Raw genomic sequence first — 15,893 nt, 5'->3', positions numbered from 1 at the left:
TTTTCTGTATTATTTGGATTACTTGACTTTAATTTCCCGTCAAACTTGTAATCCTTGTTATTTTTGTTATGTTTTTTTATATTCACATGCTTTTGTATGGCCGCTTCACACCACTATCTCCCCCCCCCCTTATGTAATGTCCCAGACGGGATCTTTAAGGGTTCAATAAATGATGATGATGATGATATAAAGTTAACTGACTGTAGCTTAATTAAACTCAATCAACAAAAGTTAAATTTACAGCCGATTTCTCACTGATTATGGAACCAACCACAACCACAGCTTAAACGATTCCCATTTCAGCTGAACAGATTTTATTCATATTATATCGGCTATGGGAGAGGTCACGATGTTGAGTTGGTTGTAGGTAATGACTCGAAAAATACTGTTCATGAGGTCACTTGGCAATGCAAAATCTAACGTATAACTGAAATTCTTTTTTGGTACCAAGAGAAATGGAGGCGTGAAACTTTCTCATGTTGGAAGTAAATTGCACAACGTAGCAGAGAGCTAACTTGTGTTACTGATTAATAAATGTGAGAGCACATGTAACGGTGTGGAGGTGCAGCCCTGGGTGTTTCTGCGAACACTTCAAAAAGAAAAAAATTCAGGGGGCACTTTGGCTGTCTAAAGTGGGTAGAGGCGGAAGCGTTTTCCGCACTACCTTCGCTGTTTCTGTGGCACTGGTGGCGTCACATATAATTGAGTACTAATTACTAAGTGATGACAGATCACTAATTAATGGTTAATTACTGATTAATGCCTGAATACTAATTAACTGCTAATTAATGGCGCTTAAGCTTCGCCTTTAGGAGTGGAACGCGACAGCGCGTTGTAGCGCTGCTAGGGAGTCCATGGAACGCCACCACCCGTTCGGCGCGATGCCTTACCCTTTGAACGCAACGCTTTTTGAGGAAAGGAAATGGCGCAGTAATTCTCTGTCATCTCGGTGGACACCTGAACCGCACCGTAGAGGAAGGGAGGAATTGGGAGTGAAAGAAGATAGATAAAGAGGAGCCGTAATGAAGAAAATGAAAATTGTATTTGAGGAAAGGAAATTACGCGGTAGCTGTCTCACAAAATTCAGGGGGGCACTTTTTTGACCTAAAGTGTGGTCACTGATGTGTGGTTAAGATGTTAAGCTTCGCCCCTAAGAGTGGAACGCGACAGCGTCTTGCAACGCTGCCAAGGAGTCCATAGAACGTCATCGCCCATTCGGTTCTACGCCTCGCTCGTCGGTAAATTGGTTTTTGAGGAAAGGAAATGTATCTGTCTCTCATTTGTCGGTGGACACCTAAACCTCGCCGGAAGGGAATGGAGTAGGATGAGTGTGAGTGAAGACACCGTATTCACTAGACGCGCCTTTTTTCATTCCAAACCATCGAGCTGGCATGGCGGAGTGGATAGCATGCTCGTCTCTCACGCCGAAGACCGGGGTTGGATTCCTGAGCTCGACCAAATTATTAATCGCTTTTATTTATTTATATGGCCTGACTAGTAAAGCTAATTAGGCTAATTGGGTAATTAATCAATTAACTAAGCTCAGTGCCACTTACTTTGAGCATCACTATACGATCCCTTCAATTGGTTGCATGGTTACTAGCCAAAGTACAATTGGCCCCGTTTGAAATTCGCGCACTGTGACGTCACGACCGTTTCCACCAATTGAAAAGCGTGACATTTTCTGTCGACAACTCCTGCTTACAACGATGAGACATTAAAGGCTTCCGCCTTAAAATTTGAAAAATAGGCTTTTTGGGGTAAAAATATGGTTTGTGCGGCATAGTATTACCAGTGTTGGCGTACACCAGAGAACCGGTCAATTGTCTTAAGTAGTAAGCTGGTTTACTAAATTTTAATAACCTTTTAACTACTAGAGTTAGACGCCTATAGTTGCATTTAGAGATTTGTAGCCGGCCGTTAGTAATAGCTATATCAGTTTTTAGAATTTCGAAAGCGCGATTACCCGTGGCGCTGGAGTGAATGCTTTGCCTACATGCTTTCGAAAGCGCATGTATTTTGTAGAGCCACAGCGGCGAGTGTAATCGCGTTTTCGAAATTCTAAAAACTGATATGAATTACCATAGTCCTTAGAACTGTGCTGTTACTAACGACCGACTACAAATCTCTAATTGCAACCATGCAGTTGCCTATCTCTGATAGTCAAGAAGTTAGTCATCATAATTTAGTTTATCAGCTTAATAAACACAATTAACCGGCTTTCCGGTGTACACCGACACTGCCGCAAAAGTCATATTTGTACCCAAAAAAAACCTATTCTTGAAAATTTTCGAAGTTTTCCCTGAAACACCTGGTATTTATTTTATTTGGAGACACTGTCAATCCCATTAGGGATTTTTTACAGGAGTGGGTTCATTTGCTCATATAGGCAGCATTTACACATATGTACACAAATGTAACCGAAGACTAATACATCAAAAAGGAGGCAAGCTCACGAAATAAAATGGCATTATTTTGATTGGTGCATGGAGTAGAAATATACATGCTGTTAAAATGCCTTGTGCGACCAATATTCGACACCTCTATTGAGAGACCAATATTCAGCTTATTCTAACATGTACAGCCTTTGTGAAAAGTTTGGAACCCAGGGGGTTTGCTTCTCAAGCATCTGGTTCGTAATGCATCTCCAGCGCTCCAAATTTGCTGAAGGTAAGATGATTTCTGGTCCTGCCTCCCCCAATGGGTAGGGCTGCCACGAATGCCACAGGAGTCCCACTGCGAGGCTTAGAAGCAAACCCCTTGGGCTCTAAACTTTTGACAAAGATTGTACCTTGCGCCCGCGCCTCGCGGACTTCCTAACGCCGTTCAAATCAAGCGCGCAGACTGGCAGGTCACATGACAAGACGAAAAAAAAAATCCGGGCACTATGCGCACACCACGCCGTCCGTTTTGTCGTGTGTGCTCGGTCGTTCGGGCATGGGTTGTGTGTTATTGTTTCCAAGATCGATGCTTCAAACTCGTGCTCGGGTTGACTGATGATCGTAGCTTTTGGACCCGCTTGCATAGTACAACTTCCAGCCCTTTGTGAAAAAAGTGACCGCGCCGGGAAGCGTGCTGGCTTTTCGTCTTGACGGCACGTTGGGCTTCAACGATTGAAGCCGCTGCGTCATTTATCTTACCGGAACCGTGTTACAAAAGAAGAAGGCGGTTACTGGAAGGCGTCCAGTCTTCGTTTTCAGGTAAGACCCGTAATGCTGCGCAGGAATGCGTGCAATTTGCCACCGCGCAAATTAACCGGCTAGCTCTAAGGCGAGAACAAACGGAAGGGATGCGCGCTGTCGTGTTTGTTTTGTTACCCCTAGACATAGTGCACGGTTATTTCTGCGGTGGCAAAATGCACTCTGCATTGAGTCACTGACTAGCTGACCTGTCTATGTTCACAGTGTATCCGTTTCGACGCGAACGCCGTGAAAAAATGTTAACAGTAGGGGTGTGCGAATATTCGGAATTTTCGAATATAATTCGAATATTATATTTTTAGTATTCGTATTCGATTCGAAATCCAGGTATTCGGTTGTTTCGAATATTCGACACGACGCGAACATTCGTATCTAGCCGAATATTCTATTGCGAGCACCGGCGAGCATCGACAGAGACATAACAACATGGCGGCGCCCAGAGCAATGCGTAACTATATAGCGTAACGTTGGGCCATGCAGTAGATGACTGCACTGGTGAGCTTCTTTGTGGCTATACCTGCGAAGCTGGTATAGTTAGAGTTGTGCACGAAATACTTCGCAATACGAGCCAGTTCAGTGCCAATTGAGAGGGCATTTTCTGTGGCTGGAGAAGTCGTTTCAGCTAGAAGGGAACTACTTCTGCCTGACCATGTGGAGCAGCCGGTTTTCCTTCACGACAGCCTTTTATGTTCATCCCAGCAACGCGCTTTTGTGCTTTTGGCAAGCTAGCCTTGATCAATGCGGTGTACTAGCCATCTTCTCTGATATTTCCACTCTTCTAAGAACATTGTTCGAGACTTTGATACTTTTTATGCAGCCACACACACCTTTTGTGCTCATTTCATCACTGATAGTTGAACTGTGATGTTCTTGGCGCTCATATAAATGTTTTGTAGTGGTTAAATGCGTATGTCCTTGATTATTCGATATTCGACACACACCTTTTGTGCTCACTTAATCACTGATAGTTGAACTGCGATGTTCTTGGTGCTCAGATAAATGTTTTGTAGTGGTTAAATGCGTATGTCCTTGATGATTCGATATTCGATTCGATATTCGGAACCAAGTATTCGATTCGTATTCGAAAAAATTGATATTCGCACACCCCTAGTTAACAGACCACTGCGTCGACCCGCATTGGGGGAAAGCGAAAGCATTGATGCCTCCTTCGCACTCGTCGCCTCTCTTTCCTTCACTTTTGACTGTTTGCCTCTCTTTTTACTTCCAATTTTAACGTCTATCGCTATTTTCACGTTCTCGCACTACATGCACGTCCGGTGCTATTTTGACGTCTGAGTGATCTTTTGTCTTCTGATTAATTATTTACTCCAGATCAATCAAATTTGGTGCACAACGTTATTTTATCATCCTATGTCACTTGGTTGTGTTTTCCCTCCACAATTGTGACGCCTCGTACTGTTGTCACGTCCTCGCACTATATCGACGTCCGATACTATTTTGACGCCTTTGGGACATTTTTGGCTCTAATTAATTAACTAATTACTCCACAGCGACCACATTTTGACGTGCATTATCCTCACATCATCCTCGATCACGCACTGTCATTCTTTTTCGCTTAACTCTCACACGAATTGAGAAAACACCGCCGACACGTTTTGCGGACACGTAACTATCGACTTAGCCAAGTAATGCTTTCGCTTTAATAACCTAAAATTATTGTTCGATGGACTTGTGCACTGCTGCCTGCGCCCATGTTTTTCATCACTATCTGCTTGCAGTGGCTTGCCGATAGCTCACGCCACTTGGCCTGTTTAGCGTTGCATTATGTGCTGCGCGTATATGCGTCGGTATAGTGGCTTGATGTGGCTTTGTGCGCTTTGAACACACCTATGAGAGACGATTACACCGGCTGTCGAGCTCTGGGGGTATGCTGTGTTTGCTCTGCATTCGATGCAGCTAACCCATAGCTAACTGCCCGCCTTTGTTGCCGGTAGTATGCGCCATGCGGTCTCTTGCGCTGCATAATCCGCTACGCTAGTACACGTCAGGGCTTGACATCCAATGCACTTTGCTCGATACGACATCGACTCGTATTCGCTGCAGTGAATTGTGCAACACATGACTAAGCGACATGCGCTACTGGCCACTGTGGCGGGCGATTAATTGCGTTCGAATCAAAAGCACACTGAACCCATCGTCCCTCAAGGCTGAGCAGTCGGTGCAATCGCCTCGCAGTGGTGTGTTGCAAGCTCAAAAAGCCACAGACAGTAACAGGGTGTATGGACTCGTATTAGCGTAAATGGAGGAGTGGTGCGGCTTCCCCAACGAGAAAACTGTGCAGCTGTGAAATGCTTTTAGTGGCAGGCGACCGCGAAGACAGAACCATCGTCGAATGTTGAAGAATGAGTAGCCTGAAAATAGGAGCGCTTTGTAGCCTTTTCATACAGCCCTTTCAGATTAAGTATTTTTGAAGAACCCGAAACAGTGCAAAGCGTTACCATCTGCCAAGACCCTTCACGAGGACAGTACATAATAGTTGTATACTGCCAGTGCTCCCCTGTGGGGCTGTGTTTCGGAGGGTAACGGAGAGACTTGAAATTAAGTAGATGGCAGCAGCTACACTGTTAGCAAAAAAACACCCAAAAGGGAGTAAATGGCTTGTCCTCTAACGCACACACAAAAGGAGTTTTTTTTACTCCATATGTGTGGTGTTTTTTTTACTCCCTTATATAAGGGAGTTATTTTGCAGTGAAAAGGGAGTAAATTTTTTTACTACCCACAGAGATGGAACCCAAAAATGGCGTCATGTTTATCCTCATTCAGGCTCATTCTTACAGCAGTGACAGCGGCGGAAACAGGCAGTAGCTCTGCGGCCCGCCGGTAACCTAACTTGGGAAACTGCGCTGCCCTAATGTGACCCCGCGTCACGCATTCTTTCCGCCATCTGTTAGCCCAGCGGCGGCGTACGCGTCAGGAGTCGTCTGCTTCTCCTTTTGCTGTACGAGCTCGTTTCGTTGGCCATGTTCGTAGATAAAGGGATGTAACATTTTAATCAGTAGCTTGAAAACTGAAAAGGAGCCGCTGAGTGGTTTTCACGGTCATGCACCACGCTATATTTGACCCAAAACCAGACCAGAAAAGATGAAAATACACCTTATGGTAGTTTGGAATGGCAGTGTTGCTTTCATATTCACTTAATTAAGGCTTGGCTTTTCAATATGACTGAGAAAAAATGTGGCCTCATGAGCTCAATCAACAGCTCAGCGTTGACACTATGTTCTATCACAGTTCCATGTACATGCAACACATAATCTGCTGCAATACATTGCGAGAACCACACTGTAAAAAGCCTGTGAGGATTAGGCCTAAGTGGGGGCTGTGACGGGGTGGCGACACAAACAAAGGAAAGTCAGGTATCGTTAGAGCACTGGAGGGTTCACAGGAGCAAATGAATTATGTAACGTACAGCAGCGGAAAACGGCGACAAGTCGATATCTTGTACCGTGGCAGGCGCCCGTGAAAGAGCAGAAGTCAGCAGAGATCCAGCGATGATGGTAACCAAGCGGTCGTCACTCACCGCCGTTATCCGACAACTGACTAAAAGCAGACCAGACGCTAGGCGGCGGGGCGGATTGCACAAAATGGTGTTTTTTTACTCCATTTCGGCACAGGTGGATTATTTGGCACAATTAACTCCTTTTCTAGACTGCACTGTAAACAAAAATATACCCAAAAGGGAGTAAAAATGGTGGCGGCCAACCCTTTTTACTCCATTTGTGAAAACATTTACTCCATGAGTGGGGAGTAAAAAGGTGGACTGTCCTCCATTTTACTCCCATGAGGTAATAAGGGAGTAAATATGAGGATTTAGCAGCATTTACTCCAGTCTAGAAAGGGAGTTAATTGCGCCAAATTGTGCGAGCAGTTAGCTGACGGCAGCATCCGATCGCGACAGCTGGCATAGCACCACTGCGCAAAACAATGCAACAAAGCTATCGCCAATACCCGCCGATCAGAGGTAATGGGATTCCACACAAGCCGATTTTCCTCAAAAACGGGTTCCGCTGTCTCCAGATAAGAGCGCAACGAGGCGACCTGTGAGCATAACATGGACCAGGCAGCCACGGCGCTGTCGGAGCAACCAGGTAGTAACAAAAGGCGAGGCCTTTTTAACGATCCCTGCGAAATGTGAACACCGAATACAGCGTCTACTCAGTCTCGTCCTTTAAAAACGGGGCAGCTATAATAATCAGTGCTGGGACGCTACGATCTACGGGTAGCAAGCCTGGCCTCCGGATGGCAGGCACGAAAGAAGATCTCCGGAAGAACCTTACGAAGTGTGGCGAAGATCTTATGCTTGCAATTTATCACTGCCGGTGACGTCTTCGCTGCAGTTGCGGTGACCAGAATTTCACGATAAAGCCCCGCAGTCACGGTGGTTGCACTACGTCCGCCATATTCCACAACAGAAGCATTGTCGACAGACTGCTGCCTGCCGTTCTCGTTGAAGTCAGCGAGTTATGAATGTAAGGCCGTTGTGGGATGCAGAGAGCAGTCACAGAACAGTTATGTAACGTATTGAAGTTCCGGCTAGTTTATTGTTCAATATTCGTTGCCCGGCTCGTAATTTCTTCTGTCTGCGTCTTTATTTTGCTGCGCTGTTGAGAGGCTGGGACCCGAAGAAAACGCGCCGGGAGATGCGTACTGAGCGTTGTGTCGTGCGCGTGTTCAGCTTAGTACATGTGTTAAGCGGTAACCGCATGAGGCGATATTCCTTCGCGATGCGTCGCGTGATGACGACGCCGTCGCCCACCGCTGTCGCTGGCGCAAACCGCACGAAGCGACTCGGCGTCGGAGCGGCGCGTTTTCACTGTTGCTCGACTGCTGCCACTTCAGCGTTCAGTCATTTTGCGTTAATTAACGCGTAGAACAACGTTCCTAAGGCTCCACACAAGATAAAACACAATAAAAACATTGACAAAAATATATGTGGGCAATAAATTTATTTTTGTCCAATACGCAAAGTCACGTGACAGAAAAGCGCACGCATTTTTTCCTTCCTCCATGAGCGCGCGCTCTTTCAGTCTGCTGCCGGCCTCCCCAGCGTCTTTGTCCACCGAGGTAGGCCGACGGAAACTCGCAATGCCTGTCTTTCTACTATCCCCTCACCCCTTTCCTTTCACTTCTACACACTGCATCCTTTATTTCCGCTGCCACAGCTCAGGTGCTTCCAGCGGCGATAGCAGATGCCGGGGTAGAAAAATTCTTTTACCTTCCATATTCAATGCAAAATAAAAAAAAAACCACTACACAACAACCTGCCACGGTGAGGGCACGGCCGGTCTCAACATAAGGCCTGCGGGCTGTTACTTCCCCCCCTGAGCTACGTCACGCGAAAGAGGCCCACATAGAAGTTCCGTGCAGCACGTCTCGAAGCTACGAGCAGCGCACTCGTGTTGAAAATGAGGCCTAGAAGGTACACAAATGAGGCCTGGACCGAGAAGTCAGAGTGGGGGACGAAAGAAACGACAATGCGATCCGTTCTGGAAACACGTGACACTTCCTTCACTGCCTGGGGGAAAGTCATGGCAAGTCGCGACATGCTTCCGAACGCACATTTTTTTCTAGACGTTGACTGTGCCTAACCTCGTGCTGCGCGTGCGGTTGTGTCCGAGACGATGTTCTAGTGCCATCGCTGGGTTACGGAATGTGGATTACGCTTCTGCCAGGATATGCCTAACAAGTGCTGCGTGCCCAATTGCCGGACTAACTACAAATCGGGTCCCAAAAACCACGTTTTCAAGTTTCCCCGGCATGAAGAAGAACAGAACGCCTGGATTAGGGCAATACCACGAGAGAACTTAGTTGTATCACCGCAGTCCAGGGTAAGATGTTCGAAACTTCCTTATAGAATAGTTACTTTTGCAAACTACGATAAGCTTATGCTTATGCATTGTAAAAAAAAGTGTATTTAAACTAGCAGCTGGTTAGCACTGTGGGTAGCGAATGCAGACTTTCAAGAAAACTGTTGCCAAGCTACAACTGCTATTTAAACAAAAATTTAACTTCCTTCTATGTTTGCGAGCTTCACTTTATTGATGCTGACATCGTGCGAGAAGCCTCCCACATCGACGAGGTTACAGGGCGCACCACCACTTCACCCCTTTCGCATCTGCGCCTTCGCCCAGGTGCAATCCCTTCAAAGTTTCCGGGATGCCCGTCTTACACTTCTAAGCCAAGCACCTCAAGGGATGACCCTGACTCGAAGCGCATGCGTCTTGAGGCTGCTGCTTTGAGGAAAGCGCTTGAAGAGTCAGCTCAAGTGTTCCGCGAAGAGCAAGAAGCAGATAGGATTCTAAACCTAAAAGACTGGACGGAATATATAGGAAGCAAAAAGTCTGCATTCTGGCATGCTATTGAAGGGAGTGAACGCCATATTTTAGTGCACATCACTGGAGACGAAGCTCCATGCATCAAATTGCGATCCAGTGCAGCAACACTCCCTGAGACAGTTTACGAAGACACAGCAGAATCATTTAATACCTATTTTACCTCCATTGGGCCTACGGTTGCCGCGCAGGTTCATGCTGACGCACCTACGGCGAAGATGCCGGAACGTGTTAACAACAGTTTTGCTTTGCCTGACATAGACATAGAAGAAATAATCACTGCAGTCGGCAGCCTTTCAGCCGGCAAGGCGGCAGGACCTGATGCAATACCCGTTAGACTGAAAAAAAACAACATTGAGATACTAGCGATCCATCTACTACACATCTTTAACCATTCATTGGCAAATGGAATATATCCTGACGAGCTGAAGGTTGCAAGGGTTGTACCTATTTATAAAGGCGGTGAGCGATCTGATCCGCGAAACTACAGACCAATATCGGTATTAAATGCAATTAATACAGTTTTTGAAAAGGTTCTTTGTAAACGTATACAAAATTTTCTAAATAAATATAACATTATATGTCATAATCAGCATGGCTTCAGGCCCCAAAGGTCAACGTCAACCGCAGTTCTTGTTCTTTCACAACTTATAAATTCTGCACTGCATAATAACAAGCTGGCCATAGTAGTATATTTAGACATATCAAAAGCTTTCGATACGGTTGATCACACAATACTACAACAGAAATTGGAAACCTACGGTTTAAGAGGGAAAATTTGTGATCTAATTAGAAGCTATTTTACAGGACGGAAACAATATGTTGTCGTGAACAATTTAGCCTCACTACCACAAAGCATTAATCTAGGTGTGCCTCAGGGCTCCGTGCTTGGGCCGCTATTTTTTTCCCTGTATATTAATGACCTTCCATCAATGCTGAAATATTCGAAAGCTGTAATATATGCCGATGACACTGCATTACTTTTTACAGGGGAAAATTTAGAGGCACTTAAATGTATAATTAATGAAGAGCTTAGTGAAGTTTCGCAGTGGTTTAAAAGTAATCGGCTAACCCTTAACACTGAGAAAATAAAGTACACCGTGTTTCACTCGCGCAGGAAGAACATGAACTACGAACATATATCTCTAACAATCGACAACACGACTCTGCTGAGGGTGCCTCAATACAAGTATCTTGGTGTCCTGTTCGCGTCTGATATGCACTGGAAAGAACAAATTAATAATATTTGCTCCAAATTAGCCTATGGTTGTCATATTTTACTAAAGGCCAGGGACTGCTTTGATCTTCCAATTCTACGCATTCTGCATGTATTTCGCCTTTGTGCACAGTCAATTATCTTATTGCCTGGAAGCATGGGGTGGTACATATAAAACATACCTAGATCCTGTTTCTCGCCTTCAAAAACGAGCTATTCGTATGATAACTTATTCCAATAATACATACCCCAGCAGGCCACTCTTTCAGCAGCTTCGTATCTTACCCCTATCAATGGCATATAAACTGAAGATAGCTGAAATAGTAAACAATGTAAAAAAATCTAACAACCCCCTGCCCCTTAGTTTATATAGATTACCAATGAAACAAACAAGAGCTGCAACCAACAATCTATTTAATTTACCACCTTGTTACAATATGTACGGCCGGAGACTCCTAGAATACAACGGAGCCCATGTGTGGAATGAAATCCCTAATGAAGTTAAAGGAAAAAATAACTTTTCGGCATCTTTAAAACACTATTTAATTTCCATGGAAATGTAGGAATGAATTCAATTGTGTGTGTTAATCTTGAAGTTTTTTTTTATTTTACACGTTCTGCAGTAATAATGTACTTGTTTTGTATTTGGACCCCTCACTAGCCGTAAAGGCTATGGGTCCAAACAACAGTTTGTGTACTGTTTCTGAGAATAAATAAAGAAAAATTCAAAAAAAAAATATTCAGTTGCAGTAAAAGCCGACCTTAGCGTGACAGTTCACTTCGTAAAAATGCCAATAACAAAACTAGGCACCAATTTCTCCATCCCAACAGTAGCAAACAGCAAGAAAGCAATGGTGGAACTACTTGAGGTCATTGAAAAAAGCAGTGGCGACCTCAGTCAAAGTCCTGAATCTGCTAACGACGACATCTGCAAGCAGATTATTCTCCTGCTGGGAAAGTTATCTTTTTCGCCCACAGATGAGAGCACCAACATCATACAATTTCTTAGCGAGCAATTGAAGCTACTCTCAATGAAAAAAGTTCGGAGACGCTACTAAGCCGACTTCATGATATGTTGCTGCCTACTTTTCACTGTATCGCGCCTCACGCATACCAATATATCCGCGGATCTGGAATCATGACTCTGCCGCACCCAGTGACCATTCGATCAATATGCTCACCGTATGGCATGAATCCTCAAGTCGAACACCAGAGTGAATCGTTCCTCCGCTATATGGCCGGAAGAATCACCGACTTGAATGTTCGCCAACGTTTTGTGACACTCATGGTGGACGAAATTCACATCAAGCCTTCGATTATAAAGGAGGCAATATCACAGGTGCTGCTCTGAACAGCTCGGGTGCAGCAACCAACGCACTTGTCTTTATGGTGCAGAGCCTCTTGTGCCAATTTGAGGAAGCCGCTGACATCGTCCCTGTCCAAAAAGCTGAATCAGAGTATCTGCACCAGTTGCTGCGGAAAGTAATATGTGGCCTGGAAGAAATTGGCTACAGGGTAGTGTGTGTTGTAAGTGACAACAATGCCATCAACACAAAGGCTATGTCTCACTTGTCGTCACCTCCTTCTAAACAAATTGTTTATTCGCATCCATCGGACCCTGCAAGGCCTCTTTTTTTGTAATAGACCCGGTACACATACTAAAGTGTATACGCAATAATTGGCTTAACCAGAAAAACGACCAACATTGTTTCTACTTTCCCGAGTTCGAAAAAGACCACACTGGAGGACAGCGAATGCTCTCTGCGTCATTTGCTACCATCAGGAATCTATACAACTTGGAGTGCGAGAGGCTGTTAAGCTATGGCTACAGACTGTCAAGAAAAGCTCTCAATCCATCGAACATCGAACGACAAAATGTAAAGTTGGCTTTGCAAATTTTCAATGAATACCTTCCTCAGGCCCTGCGAGCCCTTGGGATGAAGCACAACCTCTTATTTTTCGAAGGGACTGCCACTTTCATTGAGTTGGTGGTGAAATGGTGGAAGATTGTGAACGTGAGGACGCCTTGGAAGGGAAAAAGGCTTAGAGACAAGTTGCAAGAACCAGTGTTTAATTCGAAAAATGACATCAAGATTAATTTCCTTCACAATCTCTTGGCCTGGTTGGAGGAGTGGAAAGGCAAAAGTTTGGACAGCGGTACGCTAACAAGAGAGACCCATGCCGCTATCGACCACACAACATATGCTTTTGTGGAGTTTACGAAGTACTGCTTCGAAGAGCTCAAGCTATCATATGTCCTTCTAGGAAAGATCCAAACCGACAGTCTGGAGGAGCGCTTCGGAAAGTACAGGATGCTAGCTGGATCCCAGTATCATGTGTCGATGAGGCAAGTGTATGAATGTGAAAAGAAGCTACGGCTACAAAGCACTTTGCCAGCCATCAGTAAGGATGAGCGATGGGATGAGCTTCACTTGCGACCAGACTATCCACGACCTAGCCTAAATGTAGTGGTGACCGAAGATGCACTGTCGGAACAAAAAGACATCGTCCCGGTGCTGGTCCATGCGGCAGGCTATGCAGTGTACGCTACACTTAAAAAGCTCAAGTGTACAAAATGCAGGGATGCGCTCACGGAAAAAAGGACGACATCAATATCCGACACGGATGGACGATACGACCTTGTGAAGCAACTTGACAGGGGCGGGCTTGTTTACCCAGCAACATTTGCCGTCAACGCTGTCGCACACAACTACGTAGTTGTTAAGCAACTATCAACAAACAAGGACTTTTTCATTTAGTCACGGACCTCACGCTTGAACTGCTCGCCGGTGACGATTCCTCAGAGTTTGACACCTGCGAGGATGGCCACAAGTGCGAAGTTGTTCTAAAACACCTCTTGTGGTGTAGCACGAACATTTTCCTCAAGAACTACTGCTGCAAGATGAACGACAAAATATTGGATGCCAACGCCAAGGCGAAAAAGAGAAAAGCTGAGACTCTGCGGAATAAGGCAGCGGTTCCGTTGTAAATAGCAACATGAGTGTTTTATATGTCAACTTCTAAACCCACTTGTTATGTTGTAAATACTTAAACTGTGGCAATGTATGTACCTGTATCGAAAGCGATCGTATTGATGTAAAATATGACCCTAGAACAAATACATGTATCTCCAATAAAAATACACATACGCAGTTGTGAAAGCTATTCGAGAGTTTTTGATTCTTCATTATCGCTATGCTTCATAAAACCAGGTGAAAAAAAGGAAAAGTTTTAAAATATTGGCAAATTTATTTCAAGTAATGCATGAAGAAAAACATCTACTGAGAAAGTCGAGAAGGCGCAATGCGATAGAGGTGCTGACATCAGTGCTTAAGGTGGCGGTTCCACTGCCGCCATCTTGCAAGTAGTTCATATTCTGCCACCAGGCTACGACACTGATCCATCACTGAGAAAGTGTCGACCCGTCTTGCCCCCAGCGACCCGAGACTGGTTTTGGTTGAGATACGTGTCCGGTCCTTTCTTGACCCGTGCTGCGTGAAGGCTTTCCTTTTGCTGCTGCACCTGCCTTCAGAGGATTACAAACGAACCATGGAAAACCCGGCTGCTAGTCCCCGTCGTGCGTGGGGGGAGGTGTTGGCTGGGGTGGTTCCGCATGCTTCTTTCTCTGCCTGTCCCTTGCCAAAGCCAGAGTGGGGCTTCCTTTATTCGGTCTATGGTTCCGGAAGGGTGAAGGGAAAAAGTTGGAGAGCCGGGGCAAAGAGGGTACGCGTAAGGCTAAATGGAGGAAGACGATCCTCGTGTCACGTGACTTTTAATGACGTCATTCAAAAATGGCGTTTGTTTAGGTACATTTCTGGGTACTTTTTGTTGCAAAATTAGGTAAAAATGGCGTCGCAAAATTTTGAAACGTCCCTAGCCATAGTTTCTAGGTCGCTGGCGTCTCCACGGTTGCCACGGTGACCATCGTTGTCATCGCCAACGCCACGGTGGTTTGTTGACATGGCTGCGATGGCTGTTTACCGCGCGGTGCATTGACGTGTGGAGTAAGTGCTGCCGTGAAAGTCATCAAAGGTTGGTGCAATGACGAGTAATATTGACCGCGCTAACGTCCGGACTTGTACCCCAGTGCCCTAGTGTTGTCTTTATTATGCAAGTTTGCAGTGCGACCTGTTCCAGCCGTGGTATGATATCGGAAGCCCCTAGAGACGTTTAGCAAGGCGGTGCTTGTCTGAATTTGAGGTCACTTCAGTTCTCTTCGGCACCTTTCGGTATTGTATCTCGTGTTTGAACATTGCCTCCTCTAGAAGGAGGCAATGGTTTGAAGCATTGGATGAGTGTCGAAAATTATGTTTCCTTGTGTTGCGCGTAACTGATTCTGACCTCTACGTACTGATAGGATGAGCTCGTATGCATAAAAATGGTGGGTACTGCGAGCCATTTGGCAGTTGCGGTACATATATGCTATGTTCCTGGAGTCCTGCATGTGTGCCCACCGGCGACAAGCTATGCTAAAAAAAAAAATTAAAATGCGGAAGGAAGGCGGAATGGACGTATACACGCTAGCCTTTGAAAGGACAACACATCTTCCGTCATAATGTTTGATATGCCTGCAGTGTCTACCCACCAACTAGCCAAGCTGTAATGGATTACTTCGCGTTGACACCCATGTTGCGCAAAGCACACGGTAGGCCACAGCTGCTTTGTACGACGCCGTAGCGTTGCCCACGGAGAGACTTAATTTACGCAACTCGACGCATCGTGCCACATGAACTGTACGCCGCTTTCTTCGCTGATAGGCGTTTAGCAAATGGCGTAGTATGGTCACACCACCGAACCTTTGAATATCTGGAAAGCTGCTTTTCTTTTATCTATTTGGTGAAGTGTTTATATTCATTAAGTAGAACGTGTGGTTCTTGGTGTATTTCTTGTAACGTTCAGCATTGGAATAAAGCCAGACAAGGCCGAAACTTGTTTTGCTTGCTCTGTCATTTCTGTAATGGTTTGTGATGAAGTGGGAGGCTTGACTTAGGCTTTCAGCATCTGCGTAGCCAGAGTGGCCCTTGGGTTTGTTTGGGAACGATGTTGGGTTATTGCAGGGTAAGTAAAACACAACACAGAGAGAAACGTAAACACTCCGGATGATCAGTTTCTTGCACTTTCTGTGTG

General features: G+C 45.3%; 1 pseudogene; it reads left to right on the top strand.

The window, feature by feature from the left end:
* Window positions 1–8,893: 8,893 nt before the first annotated feature.
* Window positions 8,894–13,755, top strand: LOC149366704 (uncharacterized; annotated as a pseudogene).
* The last annotated feature ends 2,138 nt before the right edge of the window (window positions 13,756–15,893 follow it).

Source organism: Amblyomma mixtum, chromosome 1 (genome assembly GCF_055824585.1).
Source record: "Amblyomma mixtum isolate Tamu chromosome 1, ASM5582458v1, whole genome shotgun sequence".
Lineage (NCBI taxonomy): Eukaryota > Metazoa > Arthropoda > Arachnida > Ixodida > Ixodidae > Amblyomma > Amblyomma mixtum.
Note: the sequence above shows the minus strand (reverse complement) of the source record. Positions and strands in the feature narration are given on the sequence as shown.